Source organism: Puma concolor, chromosome A3 (genome assembly GCF_028749965.1).
Source record: "Puma concolor isolate L17-30 chromosome A3, mPumCon1.1.hap2, whole genome shotgun sequence".
In the NCBI taxonomy this organism is placed as follows: domain Eukaryota; kingdom Metazoa; phylum Chordata; class Mammalia; order Carnivora; family Felidae; genus Puma; species Puma concolor.
The window spans coordinates 4,141,143-4,166,794 of NC_141669.1; the positions used below are offsets into that span (position 1 = coordinate 4,141,143).

General features: G+C 47.2%; 1 long non-coding RNA gene across 1 annotated transcript in view; it reads left to right on the forward strand.

Moving 5' to 3' along the window:
* LOC147582194 (uncharacterized) overlaps positions 1–25,652 on the forward strand; it is a 106,628-nt gene that overhangs the window by 68,660 nt on the left and 12,316 nt on the right. The window contains exon 2 of the long non-coding RNA XR_015248832.1: positions 19,457–21,435. This is a non-coding gene — a long non-coding RNA (uncharacterized LOC147582194). The remainder of the gene's footprint in view (positions 1–19,456; positions 21,436–25,652) is intronic.

Here is a 25,652-nt window from a genome sequence, read left to right on the forward strand (position 1 = left end):
ATATACGATATCCTGGATGTACTTTAAAAATTCCCCCAAATGGTTCATTAGCTAAGTAATCCAGTTCCTTCCCTGATCTGGATATTTTTCTTGCTGTGTGTGTGTGTGTGTGTGTGTGTGTGAGAGAGAGAGAGAGAGAGAGAGAGACACTTTGGCTTTCTTATTTGTGTTTTCTGGGTTTGGTTGGATTCGATGTTAAGCTTTTAAGTGAATAATCTTAATAGGCTATTGACTTTTTCTTGAGTAATCACTAAACTATAAATTTTGGATTTAGATAATTACTAAAAACAAAGAGAATTAAAAAAACAAAAAACTTTCAGAGGTCCACACCTAAGCCAAATAACACAAATTCAAGGGATCTCTATGCTTATATTTTGAAATAAACACAAAATGTATCGCTTTCTGGTCATGACATTCCGTAAACAGCCAAAGAGGGCATGACCAGGGGGAGAAAAAAAGATCAAAAAACATTTAGCACAAAAATAGACCAGGAGAGCCACAGAAGCTTCGTATCTCAAAGCTCAGTTTTTCACTAAAAGACAGCTTTGTTTACAAATAGTATTTGCAGTATTTTCGAGTTTGAAAAGGACATTCATACTCTTGTTTCATGTGATTCTTTCAGTACTCTCTTAGTGATCATCACTTCCGTTATTCGAATGGAAAAACTGAGAATCGCAGAAGTTCCATAAAATGTATCCTTGAGTCAGGATTCGTCTTGCAGTTCATGCATTAGCAATCATGACCTAGTGCGATGGCAGCATTTTCTTTCATTTCAGGGGTACATATACATTTTATAACTAATGGCACCTTTGAGCCAATGAAAGATTATAAATCCCTCAAGTTCACGTAGCCGCCAAGTTGTGTTTACATTCAACTCTGACTCCAAATAGTTTACTCTTTCCTTGAAGCCACCTCCTCTCTCAAGATCATCTGCAAGAAATAAGCCAACCAACAAAAAAAGGTTCGAACACTGTGGATTTTGAGCTAAAATTGCTATGCCTACATTCAAAATACACGAAATTATGTGCTTTGCTTGTTCTTTTTATAACAAAGAATATTGTTGCATTTCTACCACGTTCGCACGATCTCTGTATTTTTCAGTTTAATTCTGTAAACATTAAGCAAGAGCATATTTTGTGTAGGACACATTGCTCATCGTTATGGGGTCTATACAGCTATGTAAAATTCAAATTATGCTCCTGTGGGGAAAGACGACGGGAGATAGAAATTTATAAACCTTCTCCTACCTATCTATGAGATATTGCATTAAGAACTTTTATACATTTTGCCTCATCTGATCCCCTTTGTGTAGATGATTAGACTGAGGCTCATTCAACGACAATGATGGTCCCATGGTATCAGGAATAAAAATCATTGAGCTGAAATTATGTCTTTCAGCTCCCAAACCTATTTCACTTCCGTGGGTTTATGTATATGGGTGGCTCTTACATAAGGTGTGAAAAGAGACACACAAGTACATGGGTAGTTTGGAAGAAGGAGCGAGAATTCGGCTCCTACCAGGAAACTACTCCAAATCCTCTCTCCTCTCATCAAATAGGCAGCTCTTATTTTGTAAGAATGCAAACATTCTGCTGGGGATGTTTCTCCTGGAAACTTCCCGTCTTGCAAATGGAGTCTGAAATCAAGAAAATGATCCAAGTGTTGGCAAGGGGAAGAGAGAAGGACCAGCGGTTTTATTTGTTAACACCAACACCAGGTAACTACATGCTTTCAATTTTCCCATGAGTTCCCTCCGCTTCATAAAAATAGTTCTATCCAGAGGAAGAAGAAAGATATTTCTTCAGGTCTAACCCTGAGCTAAGTGCTATATATTTAGCATCACCTTTTATTCCCACAGCAGCCCTGAGAATTATTATAACCCCCATTTTGTGAGTATAAATATCCACGGATATATTGAAACGCCAAGTAAGTTGCCCAAGGTCACAGCGTGGGGTTTAATTCTAGAATATGTGACCTTTCTTCTACATCACATTGCTGGGAAGGATTATTTCTGGGAGGAGCCGGTGGGGAGTCCAGCATTCTTCCATCTGAGTTCCAATAATGCAGAGCTAATGAATATGTATAAATAATAAGCAGTCCGTTAAGCGTCTGACCTCAGCTCAGGTCATGATCTCACTGTTCGTGAGTTCGGGCCCCGCATCGGGCTCTGTGCTGACAGCTGGGAGCCTGGGGCCCGCTTCGGATTCTGGGTCTCCCTCTCTCTCTCTGCCCCTCTCCCACTCACGGTCTGTCTCTCTCTCTCAAAAATAAATAAACATTAAAAAAATAATAATAATCCTACATCTAACTGGTCATTATTATTTCTAAAACCTGTTCACCGGGCTCTCGTTTATCTTCATATTAATCCATGGATGGGCATTACTGTTGTTGTAACTGTTCCTGTCATTATTATTTTTCAGATGAAGGAACGTAAATGTGTAGAAGACGTGACCTACTCAAGGTCACACAGACACGAAGTGTTGGTAGCATTTAGATTTCAAATTGTGAGTTCTTTTCCAACATTCTCCTGACTTTCAAAATTTGAAAAAGTATTTTTTTCTTGAGTCCAGGCCTGGACAGAGGGTGGGCTTACTTCCTTGGCGTATTAAAAAAGGTTGAGGACAAAGAACGCAATCAGAGATGCTGGCATTGTGAAAACGGAAGAGAGACGGATAGATCTAAGTGTTCTACACACAGGGCAAGCTGGGCGGGCGATCTAGAAAGGCAGACTCGTATGAGTGGGGTGGGTGTTAGTACAACTTCTCAAAGATGGAGAAGCCGAGGTTTGAGAGGTGGAGACCTTCTCATAAAGCCAGTCGTTAACCAGAGCTGGGTGCATTGTGGCTGGCCATCTCTGCTCCCTTGGCCTGTCGTTAAAGAAGGGGGTGGAGTGGGGCTCCCGGCTGGCTCAGTCAGTTGGGTGTCCGACTTTGCCTCAGGTCATGATCTAGCAGTTGGTGGGTTCGAGCCCTGCATCGGGCTCTGTGCTAACAGCTCAGAGTCTGGAGCCTGCTTCAAATTCTGGGTCTCCTCCTCTCTCTGCCCCTCCCCTGCTCATGCTCTGTCTCACTCTGTCTCTCAATAATAAATAAACGTTAAATTTTTTTTTTTTAAATCTGGAGATCACACTTGGACCGTCTCTTAGATTTGTCGTGAGAATTAAGTAGGGCAGGACCTACAAAGTCCCTGACGTAGTCTGGTGGAGAAGTGTTCACTATTATTGTCCAGTGTTCCACGGCCCTCGTTTCCTTATCTGTAAGGTGGCAATTGACGCAATATCCTGACCGCGTCTAATAAGAATTACCTGAGAAACAGTGTGAACGGACATCGGTAAAAGGCAGTCGCTACAGGTTTATAAAGGCTGTAAAGGGGCGCCTGGGTGGCGCAGTCGGTTAAGCGTCCGACTTCAGCCAGGTCACGATCTCGCGGTCCGTGAGTTCGAGCCCCGCGTCAGGCTCTGGGCTGATGGCTCAGAGCCTGGAGCCTGTTTCCGATTCTGTGTCTCCCTCTCTCTCTGCCCCTCCCCCGTTCATGCTCTGTCTCTCTCTGTCCCAAAAATAAATAAACGTTGAAAAAAAAAAATTTAAGGCTGTAAAAAGGGGCGGGGTCAGCGCAAGTGCTCTCTGCAGCAGCAGTAGGCAGATGGCGTTCACACGACAGGCACCGCCTTGTATAGGCGACGCCAAGACCAACAAGTTGCCGATTCTGGTCCCCCGCGGCTCCCGAGAGAGTAAGGAACACAGACATGGAGAGAGACACTTCTCAGACGTCCTGATCACTTTCACGGAGGTTGTAAGAGAAGAGAAGACAGTGTACCCGGAAGCCTTGCAGCGTCAGTGTCCAATATGAGCTTATTTTGACTTAACACAAGGGAAGATCTGCGTCATGCCATCTCGCTTCCTCTTGGCCAGTCGTAGCCCCGTGTGGGATGATGAAGACAGAATCCCGCACTGGACACCGCGTGACCTGGCCTTGACCTGGCCTTGCGGCATCACCCGGGGACGTGGCTTCGCTCACTTACGTTTCAGACCCCTCCCAGGCAGCCGAAACTGTCTTTGACTGAGCTCGTCCCGGCCAGAACCGGCCCCGGCACTACAATCGCTCGGGAGAGGGAGGGAAGTGTCACGAGGGGGCTGGCCATACGAGAACCCACTGGGGGACAGGGTCAGGCGGTGTGCCCGCTGGTGCTGGACAGCGTGGGGCAGAGTGTCCCTTTCCGAAGGAGTTCACAGTCAAGAACCCACGTCGGGGACGGAATCATCCCGAGTTTCTCGTCAACTGTCCACTGGGGATGAACTTGAACCTTGAGCCTCTGATTCACAGACAGAAACAATCTCCCCTTCTCTCGACAATTAATAGATTTCATCGGCCGTGGGTTTTGCCACTTTCCAAAGTGAATCGCAGTGATCTCTGGGGATTTCCTTACTCTCTTAGTAGCCTGAAAATTCTTAAAAGGCTCACCACCTGGCAATTACCTTTGCTGCTCCTGTACGGAGTGAGTTACTGCGCGTGGTGCCGGTGTAGTTTTCACTGCGCATTCAGTGTTTGCCAACGAATGAATGGGCGAGTGGGTGAGAGAACACGCACGTGGGTAATTCACGAGTGTGGCGCAACCTCCTGCATGCGCATCGGCAGGAGTTCTGTTTCACGGTGCTAACCCCTGATGGCTGCAGCATGAATGAACGGCCCAGGAAGTCGTCCCAGTGCCGGTACCCAAACCAGGCGGGACAGGATCACCTCCAGGGCCTGTGGCTCTGAGGGCAAGAAGCTCCCCACCTGGCCCAGCCTTCCTGGGCCTCCCTGTGCCGTTCCAAGCTTCCTCCGGACTCCGCTCCACTGGGTCCGCCCCTGAAAACAAAGGTGCCTTCTCTGTCATCATCGTGGGTCACCCGAATCCCTCCCTATGTGAGTCCAGGAGAGACAAGGAGACACCAGGCGGGAGGCAGGCAGGTAGGCAGCGTGGCTGAACCGTATGGGGAGAAGGGGGGTTGTGGGTGGGAAGTGAGAACAGACCCTGAGACCCAGCTGCCAGAGGAGGCGGGGGTTGGTCGGGGGTCCGTCAGCAGTGCTCTGCGCCTTCTGGGCTGCCGGGAGGGCTGGGGTGGTGGGTGTCCCCAGCAGGGGAGGCGGGTGGAGTGGTGGGTGCCCCCAGTGGGGGAGGCAGACAAGGGTGTGTTGGCTCCCCTCCTTCGAGGTCGCCTGGGGCTGCCATTCCCAGGCGTGGAGGCTGGAGATCCTCCCACCGCACCGTGTTCCGTATGCCTGTGTCTCCTGGCAGGTTCTGGTAGCCGCTCTGTCCCCTCCTCCCCCTGCTTCATGTCGGGGAGGTAACAGCTGGGCTGAAGGCGGCCTCCAGGCCCCGACACCTCGCCCACACCTTTGCGATTCGCCCCTTTGTGGATGTAACTTTCTGAGTTCTCCTGTTTGAAGCATGTCTCCCATCGGAACTCTAACCGAGGCAGACAGATGGTTAGACTTAATGGCCCCTATTCGTGGTAAGTCCAGAGGCGTTTTCTCTCCTGTGTGGCCCTGGATATGATATTGAGTCTGCCTAAAGCCCTGATTTCCTCATCTCCAGAGTGGAATTAATAGTCTGGGTTGTCACAGGCATCGAACGAGCTAACGCATGTAGGACACTTGGCCTAACAGGGCCTGGAAGATGGGACACAGTGGATACATTTCAACTTTTAAAAGGTAACATCTTGGGCGCCTGGGTGGCTCAGTCGGTTGAGCATCCGACTTCAGCTCAGGTCATGATCTCACGGTTTTGTGAGTTCGAGCCCCGCGTGGGGTTCTGTGCTGACCGCTCGGAGCCTGGAACCTGTTTCAGATTCTGCGTCTCCCTCTCTCTCTGGCCCTCCCCTGCTCATGTTCTGTCTCTCTCTGTCTCAAAAATAAATAAAAACATTTAAAAAAAATTATAAAAAGGTACCATCTTCAAGTGCCTCTTTTCACTCTGGAAACAAATGAAAATAGGCATAATTTTATGCCCTGAGTGAGGTTTTATTTTTTTTTATTTTTTTTTTTTAAAGTTTATTTATTTTTGGGACAGAGAGAGACAGAGCATGAACGGGGGAGGGGCAGAGAGAGAGGGAGACACAGAATCGGAAACAGGCTCCAGGCTCTGAGCCATCAGCCCAGAGCCTGACACGGGGCTCGAACTCATGGACCGCGAGATCGTGACCTGGCTGAAGTCGGACGCTTAACCGACTGCGCCAGCCAGGCGCCCCTGAGTGAGGTTTTATAGCAAAACGGTCACAGTCAAAGATGAGGATTTTTTTTTTTAAGTTTTGTGTTTTCTTAAAGAATTTAAGAATCGCTCCATGTGAATAATATGAGCCCCTCAAACTTTGCACCCCAACACCTCCACCCTCATGAATTCTGGAAGCAACAGAATAGCTCTGTTCAAACGTTTCTCTGAACTGTACCATTCAGGTAGTTTTTAGGAGAGGTTATATAGCTCGGTAAAGAACTTGATGAAACATGACAACAGGCCTGCACATAACATCGTTATCACTTTACTCAACCGAGTGTTCTGAAAGAATATGGGATTCCAGAACAACGGGGCTGCTCTCTCCTTACCATCCCGCGGAAGCCGAGTGGTCCCAAGTTGGTAGGACGGGATTGTCTGACACAAACAAGAAAAAGGCAGAACGATCTCAAAAATGTGAACTATCTACCTGCCCAAAAGGAGCACGGCCGGGCATTGGGCACATGTGTCTCTGAAAAGCAAGGCTGCATTGCAAGGTTTCTCCAAAATTATTCTGAAACTAAAGAGAATAGTGGTTTTGAAAACATGAGTCCTGGGAGGTGTCTGTGGGAGCAATAAAGTAGGAAGCGTGTTCTTCTGAAAGGAAGCTATTTATAGAAAAGAGAATTTTGACCTCCACATCTCTTTCTTTGGCCTGAGTCTGGGTGATTGAGTGTAGAGACTGGATTTGGTGACACAGGTCCCCACTCCTTGGCGTATAGCCAATATTGCTGTGGGGCCCCAGTCAGTTTCAATGAAAAATGAATGAAAACTCTTTGGTTTTAAAAGCGCGTTCTGACTAACAGTCAGCATGGTAAATTTTTGCATTCTAAAATTGCTCCTTGGGAAGCTTACCGCCAGCATGGGTCCTTGGGGTAGGATATTTTGACGTCATGATGAAAATTCAGCTCTCTGATGAGATATCTTCTTCGAACCTTTCATCAATAATCATTCCAGTTTTTTTCTGACTGATTTCAAATCCTTGTTCTTGCGGTGGGTGATAGGAGGGAGTTGGGGGGATTAAAAACGGTGGCTTCTTTTGTGTAAACTTCACTACTGTTTAAAGAAGCCGTCGGCACCTTTTCCTGTGCCCTGTCCCTCTTCTCTTCACCTGGTCTCATGCTCCATCCATGAAAGCGCATACATCACGGAGATCCGCCAGGCAGGCATCGGGGTGTTCTATGTGAGCATCTGATCTGCCTTCTGATGGCATACCCTGGCATCGGTCCAGAAAAGAAAAGAGCATTCTGTGCATCAGGAGAAGGACAGGAATTACGTTTTAATTGTAAGTTTGATTTGCGCAGTATTCCTCATGACTTCGTAGGCATTTGATCTCTCCCTTTATTGAAGCTAAAGCTTTATGCCCCTCATGTGGACGCAGCTGATCATCAGACCCTTGTTCTGAACATAGACAAGCCCTTCTTCCCGAGATGGCTGTCTTTGAAAGCCATACCCTAGCGCTCCCGGAGCAGGCTGGCCAGCTGTGGTGTCCCACCTGCGGGTGCAGGGAGCCCCTGTTTGTGCCAAAGGGTCACGCTTTTTCAAGCGCATCATCCTGTTTTTCTGAGTGGTTTGGCTTCCGCCTCACAGGTCCTTCCCAGACACTGATGGGGAGAAGTCATCCTCGAAGGGAGGTGAAGGGACACAAGGCACCTGGTGATCATGTAGTTGGCACATGAAGTGGTGTCAGTAGCTTGGTGTCCAGGAGGCGATGTAACCAGGCAACAGCGGGCATCATTCCAGAGCTATCTATAAACAGTAACTCTCTCTTGACATGAAGAAATCCCAGGAACAGATTCCATTTCTTAAAGCATTGTTTAGACTTTCTTGAGCATACGAGGGGGTGGTGGTGGAAAAGGCTGACCTTCACAGCCCGGGCTCTGTATGCTGCACCCTGGATTATGTATTCATCCATTCTCATGACTACAGCCACAGGTTGCGTGAGATTTGAACCAGCGTGAGGCCAATTCTTAGAATTCTTAGAAACCCGGAAGCCCTGTTCTGGACTGAAATGTGTCCCCTGGAAGTCATAGACTGAAGCCCTCACCCCCAATGTGACTATATTTGGAGACAGGACCTTTAAGGGGTAGCTAAGTTGCGGTGGCATCACAGGGGTGAGGCCTGATCTTACAGGGATGATGTCCTGATTCGAAGAGGAAGAGACTCCGGAACTTCCTCTGTCCCTGCACACGCACGCAGAGGAGGCCACGTGAGGATGTGGCGAGAAGGCAGATATCTGCAAGCAAGAGAACACTCTCCCCAGAAATAAACCCTACTGGCACCTTGACCTTGGACTTCCAGTCTTCGGAATTGGGAGAAAACACGCTTCTGTTTTTTAAGCTGTCCCGTCTCGGCTGTCTCATTCCAGTAGCCCAAGCTGCCCCCAGAGAAGAGATGGGCGGTAGCTTTGCACCGAGGCTCTCTCACATTAGAAAGTGTTAGAAAAATTGGTGAGAGGAACCTCAGCCCGAGGGTTGTTGGTGATACAGTCAGTGCAATGTCTGAAAACAGGAACATGCAGAGAAGTGTAAAGCAGCTTTCTCAATGGTGACTGATGAGAAAGAAGGATGAAGTTCCATAGATGCTACCTCCCAACCCAGCCCTGGTCAGCATGGAGAGGGAGATTGCCGGGTCAGGGTCACGGTGACCCGGTTCTGAGAGCCATGGTCCATGAACGTCTCACAGCACAGTGAGGAGGGGCGTCTGTCACCCCAATATACGCAAGAGGTTGGAAGGTTCGTAAGGTGACTTTGTCTAGAACACCGTGTTGGCGCATCAGGAGCCAAATGCTCCGTGGCGGCACCCGCTTCAATGACTTGAGGAAACCGGACTGGAGAGTATTGTTCTGACCCTACCTGCCCACCGCAGGCTTCTGGAAGCCTAGGAGAATCGAGCTACTTTTGCTGCTTTTCCTGTGATTCTCAGATCCTACCTGTTTTATAGATTGGTAAGAAGATGGTCAAAGAGATAAATGAGGCTTACTGTCCCAAGATCATGCCAGCCAGTGAGGCTTGCGTTGGGGATGCACATGTCATTTTGACTTCCTTCAAAAGCCTTTCCCTTTCTCCCGCATCTCTTAGTCAAATGCTTTATGAGAATTCTCCAAAATGCTGGAAAAACGTGCTACAAAAGTGAGAAATTAAAAAAAAAAAAAGCTTATTTCTGAGGGGAAAACCAGGATCAATTTGTTCATGAACTTTGATACCTGAGACAAGAAATGAAGAAAAGAAACCAACCAAATGCATGAGGACCAGTGAATATTCAGCAACGCGTTACTCCATGTTTCGAGAGGGTGATATATAAATTCACTTCCTCAGAGCCTTACAAACCCACAGGCCGTTCCCTTTGGTTACTGACTAAATCTTAGAACAAATAAGTGGAATGCTTGAGTGGCTCAGTTGTTTAAGCGTCCGACTCTTGGTTTCTGCTTAGGTCCTGATCTCACAGGTTCGTTGAGATTGCGGTGACAGCCCGGAGCCTGCTTGGGATTCTCTCTCTCCCTTTCTCTGCCCCTCTCCCACTTGTGCTGTCTCTCTCTCTCTCTCTCTCTCTCTCTCTCTCTCTCACAAAACAAATAAAAAACATAGAACACATTGGCATCATGCAAACTCTTCTTGAGATGCCACAAGATACGAATAACCCATATCTCAACCAAGCTCTGCTCTTGCCCAGAATTATGACTCCCGGAAACCGCAGTGGAAGATCCTGATCACACGGGAAAGGAGAAGCTCTCTCCATGTTCAAATGGAAAATAAGTCCCTTTGGCTTGTGCTAAGAACGCACAACAGTACACAGTCTAATTGGAACACAGCACGTCTTCTCGATTAAGGAAATCCGTATCGAAAGCTTGGCTTTTGGCCACTCAGCGGATGAGCACGCTTCTTATTTAAATATTCAGAACCAGTGCTCTGTATAACCTATTCCATATTACTTGGGCTCTGGAGGTGCGCCCCCCAATTTTGTAAATTGCAATAGTATTTGAAACCCAGGAAGTGACCCAGAAACGCTCCCTGGCTCACTGCTTTTGGGTAAAGATGCAAAAGGTGTCTGTTTAAATAACAAAGCCTTGGCAATTTGGAGAAGAACTCAGGATGTGCTGCTTGCCACTGTGTCCCAGGAATCAACTGTGCCTCAACCACGCACTGATCTACACACATTAGTTGGCTCTAGCTCGGTGCACAACTCTTTAGAGAATCAAGAGTGAGAAATAATGAAAGAAAATCGATTGCAATGATCAAGAAATAACTTAACTCAATTACTACCTAGCATGCTGGTTCAATACATTGTTGTTGCTCGTGCAATTTTTCTAAAATCAGCGAGAGACCCCAAATTTATGGAACGGGAAGAATTTAAAATGACCTTGAACGCCTACTCCTTGCGTTTCTAGCCTCTTTTGTTAATCCCATGTCATTATGGAAAGACGCATTTTAGCAGTTGTCCCTTGCTTACAAGTAGGGGCCGGCAGACCTTTTCTATACAGAGCCAGGTAGTAAATAACATCGATTTTGCAAGTCACAAGGACGTCGTTACAGCGCCTCAGCTCTGTTGTTGTTACTTGAACTTGAAAAGAGCCATACGCAACACGCAAACCAGTGGGCACGGCTGTGTTCCTGTAAGGCTTCATCCATAACTCGGGGGCTGGGATGCCTTTGGCCTCCGGTGTGCAGAATGTTGAGCTCTGGCCTGGAAGACAAACCCTGTCCTCTGCTTCACTTTCCAGAGCGCCTAAGCCACCTTCCCCCAGAGCATGCACGTCCTTTGCATGCTTCCTTTGCCTACTTTATTCTACCCGACGTGCCCCAAGGGAAGCAGCAATCACAGTCAGAAATTGTGCCACTATGAAGTTACTGTCTCCACCCATTTTGCACAAGTGGCCTTCAAAGCGAGAGTCTGGGGGATTAGCCTCAAACTGCTAAGCCCAGGCCTTGTTTCCATAGGCTGCCCTTCAAACTGCCTTTGTTTTTGGCACCCGGGTGGCTCAGTCACTTAAGCGTCCGACTTTGGCTCAGGTCATGATGTCACGGTTTGTGAGTTCAAGCCCCGCGTCGGGCTCTGGGCTGATGGCTCAGAGCCTGGAGCCTGCTTCAGATTCTGTGTCTCCCTCTCTTTCTGCCTCTCCCCTGCTCATGCTCTCTCTCTCTCTCTCTTTCTCTCAAAACTAAATAAACATTAAAAAAGTTAAACTGCCTTTGTTTGGCTCTGGAGAAAGCATTAAAAAAAAAAAGTGATAAGTGATGGCCTGTGGCACCGAGTGGACAGCCATGACAATTCCCTGACACCAAAAATGTTATTTTGCGGAAACAAAGACAGCCTGTTTGTTTCAAGCCAGTAAATATCGTCCCCTGCAGCATGAATCTACTGTTTTCCTTTTGAATGTCCTGCGACTTGCCTCCCTCATGTAATGCTGTTGCCCAAAATGTACCCAGTAGGTATCTTCCTTGGGTGTCGCACTCTTGCTTCATGTGCCCGTATAGGAAACGGCAAGCCTTCGGTGGGAGAAAACCCCAGCTCATTCTCACCTGAGCATCACCTTGAACCTCTCCTTGCGGCTCATTTCCACAAATTGAAACCCTCTGGCTCCTTCACAGAAAGCCGACGAGGAGCCCTGTGTTAGATCACCTGGCCAACTGAAGAACAATGATGTCTGTTTTTGTAAGGTCACTGATCGAGTTTTCCAACTCTTGTCCGAAGGCTCTGAACACTTTATCTCTGCCAGTCAAGATCAAGTCTGGTGGTGGGGGCGGGGGCAGGCACTGTCTGGAAGCCAGGACCTTACTCGACACCAGACTGTGTCTGGACAACCACGAGTGGCCTCATTCGTGTCTGATGTTGGTACCTGTGTTTACCGGGTTCCTGTGTAATTTGAAGGCATCTGGAAGACCACCAGAGCTTAGATGCCTTGTCTCACTGGTTACGAAGCCTGGGTTTTTTTTTTTTTTTCGGTTTTTGGGTTTTTTTGTTTGTTTTTTTCATTTTCAGAGGCTTCTGTCTTGGTAAAACCCACATATATCCTATATAGATGAAATGAAAAAGGAAAAGGAAATGCCGCGAGGTAGGGTTACAGCCCAAATCCCGGTTTTCCTAGGGGAGTAAGGATGGTGAGTGACAGACAAGCGACTCTCAGTTAAATGTTGGATTTGACCATTCCTCCAAGGTGCCCAGAGATGGTTCCGGCACACTCCAGTCCCTGAAGTGCATTTAACTTCCTCAGCACAAAGTACTGTACCCGCTTCGTAATGATTTCAACCCATGCTCTACACATGTTATGGATATGGTGTAGCCACATGCGTGTTATCTTCTAAAGAGACGGTTCTTTTCCAAACCGCATACAGACCAAAGTTGTCAGAAACAAATGACAGTTCCTAAGAAAGTGGGTGTTTTTCTCCGAGCTTAACTTTACTTTTAAATCTGAAATACCTGCTTCTTTCCTTTGCCAAGGCTCTGCACGCTCGGGGTGCCTGGTGGGGGAGGGCGCCGTGGGTGAAGCGTCCAACTCTTGACTTAGGCTCGGGTCACCATCTCCCAGTTCATGGACTCGAGCCCCAGATCGGGCTCTGCACTGGCCCACTTGGGACCCTGTCTCCTTTCTCTCTGCCCCTCCCCCACTCATGCTCGCTCTCCCTCTCTTAAAAAGAAAACAGAAACCAAAAAACAAAAAAAAGGTAAGTTCCCACCCCCTCACCTGTATCCCTGCCTGATTGTTCAAGTCACAGGATTCTCTCCTATTTGCCAGTAAAAATCTAATAATGCCTGTCTTCCTGTCCCCGCCGCGGCCCCGAACGAGATTCTAGATGTAAAGCCTTATGGGCAGAATTTGGCTTTATACCACATAAAGCGAGCACATCTTTAATAAACTGTGACCCTGATTTACTGTTGGTTTTAACCCTGCAAAGGCAACAGTGCCTCGTAGAGGCTCTCCTCAAAGTCTCAGTGTTTTGTCCGGGTACTTTTTATTTCTTAATTTTTGCTGAAGTGTGAGCTGACACACGTTGTTACCTCAGTTTGGCCCTGGGTATTTTTTTTAATTTTTTTTTGTAATGTTTATTTATTTTTTTTTTTGAGACAGAGAGAGACAGAGCATGAACGGGGGAGGGTCAGAGAGAAGGAGACACAGAATCTGAAACAGGCTCCAGGCTCTGAGCTGTCAGCACAGAGCCCGACGCGGGGCTCGAACTCACGGACCGCGAGATCATGACCTGAGCCGAAGTCGGACGCTCAACCGACTGAGCCACCCGGGTGCCCCTGGTCCTGGGTATTTTTAAGGGACTCGTGTGACGATGCACCAGTTACCAGAGAGCCTCAGCCTACGGCTGAAAATGCCCCTGGCCTGGCGGGTTTAAACCCAGCCTTTTTATCAGGCGAGATCCCAATGGATTCCACAAGCACACTCAGCCCGGTTTCATCTCTCCGCTCTCACGGAGATGATTCCAGAACAAAACACTCATCCACTCAGTAGGTTTCTTTCTTTTCTTCTCCCTGTTTCACCAATATTCCATCTCGAAGACCAGACCTCCAGAAGCCAGGGGCAAACAACAGCGGGATCTTGATAAAAAGGATCCTCCGTGGTTGATTCACTGAGAAGGCCAGGCTTGGCGAAAGCTGGGAGAAGGTGCCGGAAGCTCCAACCTGACACTCAGACTCACTCCCAACAAGGGACGCCTCCCGCTGAGAGATTTTTTTTTTTTTTTTTTTTTTTTTTGTCTTTGGCAAATCCAGTTTGTGAGTTTTCGTTCTCTTCCATTTTTTTTTTTTTTTTTTAACAACCGTTTTTGAAAACGCATGTATTGAGGGTTGGGAAGGACTCCTAGGTAAATGGGAAAGAGATCCTTAATTCTCATCCTGACCTCTTCCCCGGCCCCCTTGTCTTTCCAATCGGGCTGTTCGGATGCGAGGTACTGTACGATGATTCCGCCTTCCTACACAAAAAGCCGCATTTTACGCCCGGGCCACTGCCTGGCAGGTGGCAATTAGGTCATGTTTGAAGAGCGGGCGAGGTGAGCACCCTGCAAATAATGTGAGAGAAGGCGTTGTTGTCGCTGGGCTGGAAAGAGATGTAGTTTGAGACGCGCCACGGAGGCCGGGGAGACATTTCAACGCGATGAAGGCCCATGTTCCGCAACGCCACCGGGGGCACCGCCTTCTGATTCGTGCCTCGTATTCTAGGAGCAGTTCTTTTCATGGCTTTTGTACGACTCTGCATGTGGTGGCATCGGGCTGTATAAATTATGCATGTATGACTTCACGCTCGTGGGCTAGTCTGGAGGCTCCCAGATCCTAGCTGGATCTGCGTGCTTTTGTGGGGCTGCGCAGGGACAGGGGGAGGGGGGTCTCTAGGTTTCGGTGAACAGTAACGGGTGTCATGGGAATAAATATGGGGGTGGGGGCTCTGGGGGAGAAGTAGGAATCTTAGAAGGGCTAGAAGGCTGATCTGAGCTCAGACAGGGGTATTTTCGCCTTTCCTCTCTCTCCTGGGTCCTCTCCCCTGCCCAGCCGTCTTGCCCGCCCCTGCCCTCCCCTGCAGCCACGCCCTCACTGCTGCGGGCACCCACCTGGGGACGGGGAAGCTGGCAGACACTGACCTCCCTTCATAGAGCATGCATTTGACACGGCGCTTGGCAGTTTTGTTAAGGAAGCTTTAAATTTAAGTTTCTGTGGGCTATAGGAGAAAAAGCGTAAGAGTATAACAGATGTCACGGTGGCCGATGATGAATCCCCCAGCGCACATTAATTCCACGCTGACATTCTGTCCAGGGACAGAATAGGGACTGAAAATCCAATGTGGGAAGGAGGCATTAACAAATGTGTATAATGATAGGAATCTAGGGACACCTGGGTGCCTGAGTTGGTTGAGTCCAACTCTGGATCTTGGCTCAGGTCATGATTTCATGGTTGGTGAGATCGGCTTTCTCATTGGGCTCCTTGCTGACAGTGCGGAGCTCACTTTCAATTCTCTCTCTCTCTCTCTCTCTTTCTTTCTCTCAAGATAAATAAACTTAAAAAAAAAAAACTAAATAATATGAAGACGTTGGCTTACCACAACTTTGACACCTTGGACATCTATTAAAAATCCCAAAATGTGGGGGCTCCTGGCTGACTCCATCAGTTGGGCGTCTGACTTTGGCTCGGGTCATGATCGTATGGTTCGTGAGTTCAAGCCCTGCGTCGGGCTCTGGGCTGAAAACTCAGAGCCTGGAGCATGCTTCGGATTCTGTGTCTCCTGCTCACGCTCTGTCTCTTTCTGTATCTCAAAAATAAATAAATGTTAAAAAAAATTTTTTAAGCCCCAAAGGTGTGTAATACATAAATGTTAGCTAACTGTGGCGACTCCCTAGGCCTGATGGGGTGGCCCTCCTGATTGGCATACCACGATGGGAGGCCACAAATTATTCAGGATAAATGATTCTTCCAGCAAATGAGTGTCTGTGGTATGTGCTGGAGTGTTTTCACTAGGCAACATTAGCGTGTTGTGCACAAAGAAAATGGGCAAGCAGGAGGAATGGCTGCCCACCATGGTGACCTGGGTATTCCAACTTACAGGACGCAGAGGGTTCGCGTCCTGGAGGTCAAGGCCACTCTTGTTTACCTCCAAACGGTTACTGTGAATAACCTGTAATACGCAAGAGTTACTACAATGCTAGCTATGCTGTCCTGTGGCAAAGAGAAAGGTAGACTGTGGGTTCATACATTTCACATTAATCCATGACCAAAAAACAAATTAGTATTGACAATTAAGTAAATGACAGATATGGATTGGAGAAAAGACAGGACCACTTTACCAGTAGAAAACAGCATTTTAAAGAACCCATACTAGAGATGCCTAGTGGTGTCCCTTAGTCATGAGGGTGGCTCAGTCGGTTAAGTGTCTTATTTTTTATTTCAGCCCAGGTCATGCTCTAACAGTTCATGAGTTTGAGCCCCACACCAGGCTCTGCACTGACAATGCAGAGCCTGCTTAGGATTCTCTCCATCTCTCTCTGGCTCACCCCCATGCATGCTCTCTCTCTCTCTCTCCCTCTCTCTCAAAATAAATAAATAAACTTAAAGAAAGGAAGGAAGGTAGGATGGAAGGAAGGAAGGAAGGAAGGAGGAGGGAATGAATGAAAGAATGAAGGGAGGAAGGAAGGGAGGAGGGAAGGAAGAAAGGGGGGAGGGAGGGAGGAAGGGAGGGAGGGAGGAGGGATGGAGGGAAGGAGGAAGGAAGGAAGGGAGGGAGGAAGGGAGGAAGGAAGGAAGGGAGGAAGGGAGGAAGGAAGGGAGGGAGGGAGGAAGGAAGGAACGGAGGGAGGAAGGAAGGGAGGGGGGAAGGAAGGAAGGAAGAAGGAAGGAAGGAAGGAAAGAATAAGGAAGGAAGGAAGGAAAGAAGAAAGAAGGAAAGAGGGGGGAGGAAAGAAAGGGGGGAGGGAGGGAGAGAGGAAGGAATGAAGGAGGAAGGAAGGAAGGAAGGAAGGAAGGAAGGAAGGAAGGAAGGAAGAGATACCATGCTGCCACCACTGGGTCTGCATCAGGAGTTACACTAGCAAATGAAGGAAAGGTGGGGTTCTGCTCATGTACGGATCACCATGATTCAGGGACATGTTAGAACACCCTTTCTTTCATGCTGTGTACAAGCTGGGAAAACACAAGCTGAAGGAAGATTTATTTGGGTTTGCACCCGATTGGGAGACCAGTCTCTCAATATGATGGCGACTGGATCAGTGGCCACACTCTGACCAGGCTACTTGAGTAGCTACTCGTCTATCATTGGCTTTGCTGTGTTCAAGATGTTTACCAGTAAAATTGACCATGCCATGTTGTAGGTTTATTTCTGGGGCCGGGTGGGGGGCAGGGGTAACCCATAAAGGGTCCTGATGCCTTTACAGCTTATCATTGTCACATGAGAAAACTCATACCCAGCCCCCCACCAAAATGTTTGTATTTATTTGTTTTCCCAACTGCCAGGAGTTTGGTGTCAGTTCTGAGGCTGAACTGTGGTGATTGCTCACCTCACTGGGAGCCTCCACTCCCTCTCCTCCTTTTGTGTGAACCCTGCTCTGTTGACTCCTCACAAAGTATCTAACTGGCACTCCTGAATTCTTTGACACAATGGTATATCAACCATTAGTATCTTTCAGCTTGTAGTATAGCATGGTTCCACCTCCACGAAGAAGGAGACCCTTGCAGGAAGCCATTCTGCCCATTAAAGAGCCACAGGTCCTCCTGAGACCGTCAGGACAGCCCAGGATGAGCCCACATGGGTGAGCCAAACCTGGATCACCAACGGCAGCCCCTGTGCTGGGCACAGCATCCTGTATGTTGACCTCACCCTTCCCTGTTGGTGTCTCGTTTCCTGCGAATCACCTGCACAAGCCCCTCCTCTTTTACCATGCCATGTGCTTTGGGCTGGCGTCCACACTTTGCTCTGTCTCTGCTCTGTGTTTCATTTCCTGGCCACTTCTCTTGATGATTCTTCAAATCGTTTTCTGAGTCATCAGCGAGAGCTCCTCCTTCTAGAACCAACTTGTAGCCAGTGGGCTCCAGTTTCTTATGTGGGGAGTAAACAGGATTTTCCTCTCCTCTTCCTAGAGCAGAGACGATGTGGTTCTGCTCTCATTTGGAAAACAGGCATTCGTCATCCAAGACAGGTTTTTTGTTGTTATTGTTTTACGTATTGATTTTTAACAGACAGAGGCATCGCGTCCAGTTTATGTACACACAGACACATTTTTTACAGACCAACCCATCTGTTCAGGTTGAAAGACGTAATATAGGATGACAGTTAAGGACGCACGTTTTACAGCCAGAATTCGAGTGTTGGAATCCTCCATCTCATCCCCTTGATGGTTTTACATTCTTAAGCTAGTTAGTTAACATTTCTCCACCTCAGTTTTATCATCTGTAAAATGGGGATAATGATGATATCGTCTCATGCTCTTGTGGAATTCAAATTGATTTAGTTCGCGTGAAGCACTTAGTAACTGGAATACGATGACTGCTTAATATTTATCTCTAAGTATTACAACGCCATCCTCAATGTGGCCATTTAAGAGAATAAACTTAGAATTTAATGGGGATATAAGTGCTTTGGCTAATCTTAACTGAGTACTCACTGTATCACTCACTGAGGGAGTATTCACTCTACCAAGCACTTTACATGGATTAGATTACCCCAGTTTAAATTATATTTCCAATGACTTATTACCTGTGCAACATTAGCTAAAGTAGACAGTTTCTCTACACAATTTTCTCATCTACAGAATGGACATAAAATATCTTCTTTGAATTGCTCTGACAACTTACACGAGGTTGCAGACAGCACTGGGGGAAAGAATTTACTATTTACTATGGGGGATTGTAGAGATTGTCGTTTTTGGTATTACTACCACTGTCATTATTACTAATAAGCAATGTTTTGTTTTGAGCGTGACAGGGGGCGCTAATCCAGACAAACATAACCCCTCTGGAATGATGATACATATGTGATTATTCTTCTCATGGCCCACAGGGCTGGGAGAGCGTTTGCTCTTGACCGTGGCAAGCAGTGAGCTGCCCGTGGATAAAACGATAGCAAAAATGAGAGAATTTAGCCTTTCTTTTAAAACGACAGCGCTATTGCAAAAGGTAAATTGGTCTCAGTTTTTCCACACGTTAAATAGCCTCCAATTTTATGATTAGATAGCTGAAGAAATTAAGTTTAAGTACAGTCAGTTGGCAGTAGTGATAAGGGGAGCGCGAGCGAAAAATAATGTCCCCCCGACCTTGCTGCTCCCGAGGGTTTAAGGTCGCTTTGCCACCGGGGCAGCTGTAGCCTGGTCCAGTCGCCCCTCAGCTCAACTCTCCTCCCAGCTCCGTGGACCGTGGACTGTGCAAGACGACATTTCAAGAGTAGTCCCTGGCTCTTTTGTTGTTGGTGTTGTTCTTTCTTTCCTTCTTTCTTCCAGGAACAATATAAGGGCCTCCAATTAGTCGCAGGTGCAAATATTATGCATGCAATTAATTGTCTTCAAATGGTTAATTATGGGCAGAATTGGCTAATTCGGGGTGCAATTAACTACTTGCCACTTATTCTGAGGATGCCCGTACACAATTGTGTCTGCAATTAATTTACAAGAGCCATTACAGTGAAAACCTTGTACTATAAATCCAAGAATAGAGTGGGAGAATTTTTTCGAAGCAGGACTTCACTCTGGGTTAATTGCATTGACTCTTTCCTTTGGCTTTTCTATGCAGGTTGACTGTCAATGGGGTTTCTACGAGTTGCTTACACGGTGTGAGCAGAGCCGCTAGCAATGAGAAGGCACAGAGGAGCCAGCACGCGCTCAGGAGAGCAGCCGGGCCCTTGAGCGGCCAGGCCTCGGATGTCATTCAGGGAGCAACGTTCTACGTGCTCTGTGCTTCTTTGTTGGTCCATTTGTTTGTTTTTTTCTGGTACCTTCTGTGGCGGAGTAATGCAGGGGCATTTGCCGAAACGGAAACCCTCACATCTTTCCCGACGAGTTCATTGTCTTTACCGAACAATCAACTTTAAAGCCATCTGATTTGTAGATTCATCAACAGTGATCAGCAGTTACACAGATCCTCTAAGCAATCATGAATATGGTTTTTAATTTATTAAGTTCCTTCTATAGGACAACCACTGAACTAAATACTTTGACTTACCGTATTAAAACCCTCAAAATAACTCTACGTATTAGGCACGCTTATGATCCCCATGTTTGTGAACAAACTCAAAGAAAGGTCTGGTGACTCGCAGGTCAGTCATGGAGCTGACCGTAAACCATGCCTGCTCGTCTCCAGCCCTGGACCTTGGCTGCTGCACAATGTTGGGGATTTCAGGCCTGGACGGGCCCTCAGATGCCAACCTCTCTGGCTTCTTCCTTGGATGGATGGGGGCAGCCTGGCTCACGTGGCTCGCTGAAGACAAACTAGAAGCCAGATTGCCCGTGGCTCAGTCCAGTGCCGTCCTAACCACAACGTGTCGCTGAAGGGAAACGACACAGAGTACATTCCGCCTGTTCTCTGTCCGTTCTTAATACGGGATGGTTTCCCGGCGCAGTCTGCCATGTTGGCGTGTCTGCGTGTAGGCCATTGATTGGAAATGACATTCCATTGAAAACGCCTCTGAGGACCATACATGGATCTCCAGCAGGGAAGGGTTAAAGTTGCAGGGATTTTGCAGGCTGGATCAAATGTTCTTGAGAGGCCATTCTTCACATCTTGTTTCTTTAGCACCGGGAGAAGGCGAGTAATCAAAGGTGACAAGCTTTCTCTGCTCGTCGGGTCCCATTCCCGGCGCAGGGCAGCCCACAGGCACATTGATCTGCAGCGGCAGCTGCTACTGGCCTCCGATGCAGAGATTCCAGGCCACACGGGGCCTCATCGTGTTATTGGAAGGAAGGGAGGAAGGAGTGAAGGCACCACTATCAGCGAATTGAGACAAAACCTATTGTCTACAACCATGGGATTCAGTCACCTTGAGTACATGTGCAGTGTGATTTAGCTGCTATCTCTGCTCAGGGCTCGGAGGTGGAAGGCAAGCACACTGGACGGTTGCTGGCCTACTTGGATGTATTGGTCTGCAGTCTGAAGGGGCTAGGAGGGGCCGGAGGCGCTCCTCTTGGAATAGACACCCAGAGCAGTACGAGAGCTGCGTTACAAAAGTCTCTGTCCGGAAGCGGAGGAAGACACCACGGAATAACGAATGCCCTTCTCTGCCATTTTCTCATGGATTCTTTTTTTTTTTTTTTTTTTTAAGTATAATTTATTGTCAAGTTAGCTAACTGACAGTGTATACAGTGTGCTCTGGGTTTGGGGGGGTAGATTCCGTGATTCATCGCTTACATACAACACCCGGGGCTCAGCCCAACAAAGCTACCTTCTGGAATAGAAGGGGACGGTGGGAAAGGGGGAGAAAAAGAATCCATCGACACGTATGCATCTGCTGTCTGCGAGGCCCTTCACGATAACGATAACCTTATTATCGTTAACTAGTTTCTAACCGCCTTGCATGAGAGAAGATGTTTATCGCCATTTAAATAAGGAAGGGATGAATTTGGGAGAGGCGAACCAACTTGCCCAAATCCTACGCCGCATCTGCAGAAAGAACTGGAAGGAAGGTGTGCTGAGGTTGAGGATAAGGACAGTCAAGGCCGTTCGTTTCCTTATGGGATATGTCATATTCCTTGAGACGTCCTGCAGAGTGGCTTTGAGTAAGGCTGGGTTCCCATATTTTGAGTATGATTTGTAAATCTAAGCCTTTTGTTCCCCATCAACGCGATTTTGTTTTCCTACCAAATAGGCGTGGCACGGGGAGACATCTTGCATTTGTGTCAGGTATTGTGTTATCGTGCGAAGGACCTTTAGGGAGTATGATGCCATGTGGATAGAATCGTTCTGATCTGGCTAGCCCAGCAAAGCCTGACCTGCTCGGTGAGCCTTGGGTGTAAAACATACGGGGCCCCTTGTGGCTGATCTCCTCCTTTTCTCCATTTTGATTTCCGGTTTCTTCTTTATATCTTAGGTCTTGGCCAACACTCTTGAATTTCTGAGTTCTGACTCACACTTTCAATAGCAATTAGGGTGTTCAGAACTGTGTTTGTTAGTGTCTTCAAAATCTCAGTTCTGATGGAAGAGCTCACAACAGCTTCTTGTTTTGAACCAGACTCTCTACCCCCATGAACTTCTCTGCGGAGTCTTGCCACCCACCTCTTGGTGTGACAATTACCATGTCTGTCCTGACCAAAGTGTGAATTCCATAGTATGCATCCACGGTATAATTAACATTGGCCGTTCCTTGTAGAAGCTATAAAAGGTATCAGAAGGATTGGTTTTAAAGAGAAACAAGAGAAAAAAAAATTGATTCCTAGAAGAAAAGACTTGTCAAGGCAATTTCTTGCAAGAGCAAACCCTTCATTAGAAATCAAGTTAGATCTAATTTTGAAGGAGTGGATAGATGTCTCCTGGTATTTCCTATTGTCATATCATATATGACACGTATAGACGAGAGTGATTGTTTTCAATCCCACCTATATTAAAAGAGAGCTCACCAAATGGGTAAAATCGAATGTAATTAGTTTTACCTAAATTGTAGGTTTTCAGAGCAATTAATGAAACTGAAAGTTGAAAGCTGCTTGTTAAGCAAATCAAAGATCAAGGAATGTATTTCTTTTATTGAATGTCACTCCTATGTAAACCAACCTACACAAGTCATGTTCATGTTTGAAATACAACAAGTATGTCGTGGGAAGCCTCGGCAGAAGCAGCAACAGAGGCAGTTCACGCGTTGCCCGCTTTCCCGCCGACAACGGCAGCCGCATGCTAGGATTTGGAACCGAGATAGACCTGGTTTTGAGGCAGAACTCAGCTCTTCACTGGCCTAGGAGCATGAATGCTTTCTTCACCGCTGAAGCCTCACATTCTCTGGTCTATTCCTGCCTTTAGAAAGGCAAACACTTTAGAATTCCAGGATGATTTTCCAGGGAGGCTTCTTCATAGAACCCCCAGCCCAGGGGTTGGTAGGAACCCCGAGGTGGCATCCACCGCACCATTCACATGCGCATCGTGCCGTCAGCCACTGAGAGCATTTGGTGTTTGTGTCACCCGTGTTGATTTCGTAACACCTCTTTGCAAGGAGAATAAGGTACCTGAGATATTGTGATTCACAATAAGAATATATATTTGCTCTTGTTCTGCCACAGAGCTCCTAAAACCTTTGGAATTTTCTAAGTGATGAGAGTGATAAAGACTTTTGTTCTGTTCTCGGGGTGGCTTTTGGAGCCCTGGCAGCAGGAGAACCAACCTGGAGAGTAGAAGGTGGAGACTTTCAGTCCCACTCCTCCCCACGCCAGCCCTCGCTTTTGGGCAGACTTAGGTGGGGGAGAATGAATATCCACGGTCATCGCTCAAAGGTTTAATCAATCGTGTCTATGTAATGAGGCCTCCGTAGAGGGACCCAAAAGGGTGGGGTTCAAAGAACTCTTGCGTTGGGCAACACGTGGGGGTTTGAGACAGCAGTGCACCTGGACAGGACGTGTGATCTCCTTGCCCTTTCCCCTTCCTCTGTCCCCAAGCATCTCTTCAATCTAATTGTTCCTCAGTACTATCCTTGTATCGTGCACTAGTTGATCTAGTAAGTCAAGTGTTTCTCTGAATTCTGTAAGCTCCTGTAGCAAATGAATCAAACCCAAGCTGGGGGTTGTTGGAACGTTCCATCTGTAGCTGGCAGGTCACAAACACAGGTGCCAACCTGGACCGGCAGCCAGCATCTAGGGAGGTCGGGGTGGGGGCGGCTGGGGGGGTGCTGTGTCATAGGACTGAGACCCAACTTGCAGGATTTCAGGCTGTCTCTAGGTGCGCAACGTCAGAATTGGGTGGAATTACAGGACACCTGGTGTCCAGCTCATGTCCAAGAATTGATTGGTGGTAAGGATACCCTTCCCACACACGCGCGTTGGAGTTGGCGACCAGAACCACTAACACCTATCATTAGGCCAGTGCAGCAGGTAAGGACAGTGAGACGTGAAGACACAGAGCCTGCTGTGTCCTGGGCATGGGATAAAGTCGCCCTCGCATTATTGCAATTGCTGTAGTGACCACTTACGTTGGCATCTCTTTAAGAGCACCCACGCTCTTAATTTAGTGTTTTTTTAATACATAGCAAAAATTACAACAAAGAGAAGGATCTAATTTGTATGTCCAGCTTCCTACAGTTCCGTAGGGTCTCCAGGACTCCAGCGATCCGTTGATCCAGGTATCAAATGATGGGTGAGAAAAGAACAGACATATTGGAGCTGACTTTCCAACAAGGGTATCAAAATATAGAACTCTCCAGAGAGGAGCAAAGATCTTCCATGGAATCCTCCCAAAGGGAGAATGTGGCACATTTTATTTGCACCATGAATAAACATACATTCATATAATGCTTGCCTTATACCCAAATTAGATATGGTACCAGGCAGTGGAGTATAATGGAGACGAGTGTGGGCTTTGCAAGGCACTGTGCTATAAATCGTGAGACTTTACGTGAAGTATCTTACCCCTCAGGATGCTCTCTTTTCTGTGGGTCCACTTGCAAAATGGGGGCGGTAACTTCTTTACAGGGTCCGTGGGAAGAGGGAATGAGATACAGAACATCAAGCAGCCAGTTCCTGGCTTAGCATCATGAAGCCACCATGAACGCTGTCCCTACTTAAGGTGCGGAAAAAGAGATGTTCAGAACCGCTAATATATAACTATTTTCTATAACGCCTAAGGAAGCCTTTTTTCTGAAGGAAAGAAACAAACAAACAAAAAAATAAGCATACAAACCTTAAGAGAAATCTAAAGAAAAAGATCTCGAATAACAAACAGGACAACATATAGATGCATTATGAGACCAGAAATGAGGACCATATGGATGAGATTTTGCTTAAAATACACATGGGCTTAGGAAAAAAAATGAGAGAAAATGGCTGGCAAAAAAAAAAAAAAAAAAAAATGTGCTTTGCAATGGTGCCAACTTTGAAAACATTTGAATAAATAATTTCAGCTTCGCAAAAGTATAGAAAGATTTCTCTCGTTGTCCTGGATACACGAGAGAAGAGAAATGTAGCATGTGGATCAGTAGTGCTTGCGGTGAACATGTAGATATTTTGGCAAGACCCAGCGATAAGACACTTCCCTGTGCGGCGGGCTGGCTTCACTTTGAAGTTGAGACCCGTCGCTGCGCCCTGGTTGGCCAATCCACACACTTACTGCCTGTTGGCACCCGGGAGGCACCCCTGCGTTAGTTTTGGCCTGAATGTCACCAGTAGTCCAGCAGGGATGAATGAACATGGAACGTGGAACATAGCGTATGTGTGTGCAAATAGCCTGCCTTGTCCCGTTCTGCAAGAAGGCGGTGGAGACGCTCTGGGATGAGGAATCGCGGCCACACCTTCTTGTGCAGTCCGCGGTGTCCGGTTTTCTTTTTACCTCCTCTGTTGTGCCTGCACACGGGAGCTTCCATTCCTTTCACTTGGTTTTTTTTTTTTTTTTTAATTTTTAATTTTTAATGTTTTTAAATAAAAAAAAGTTTAATGTTTTTATTTATTTCTGAGACAGAGAGAGACAGATCATGAGCAGGGGAGAGGCAGACAGAGGCGGGGACACAGAATCTGAAGCAGGCTCCAGGCTCTGAGCTGTCAGCACAGAGCCCGACGCGGGGCTCGAACCCACAAACTGCGAGATCATGACCTGAGCCGAAGTCAAACGACTGAGCCACCCAGGTGACCCTCCTTTTACTTGTTTTAACCAGAACAATGATACCTTTCAAATAAATATAATCCTCCCAAATGCTTTGGTCCTGGGCTCAAGGACCTACTTCAGGTGAAGCATGTATATATCTTTTTGTGTGAAATGGGCCCGGGCATCCGGATCAGAACTGACTTGCAGCCACTCTTTGGCCATC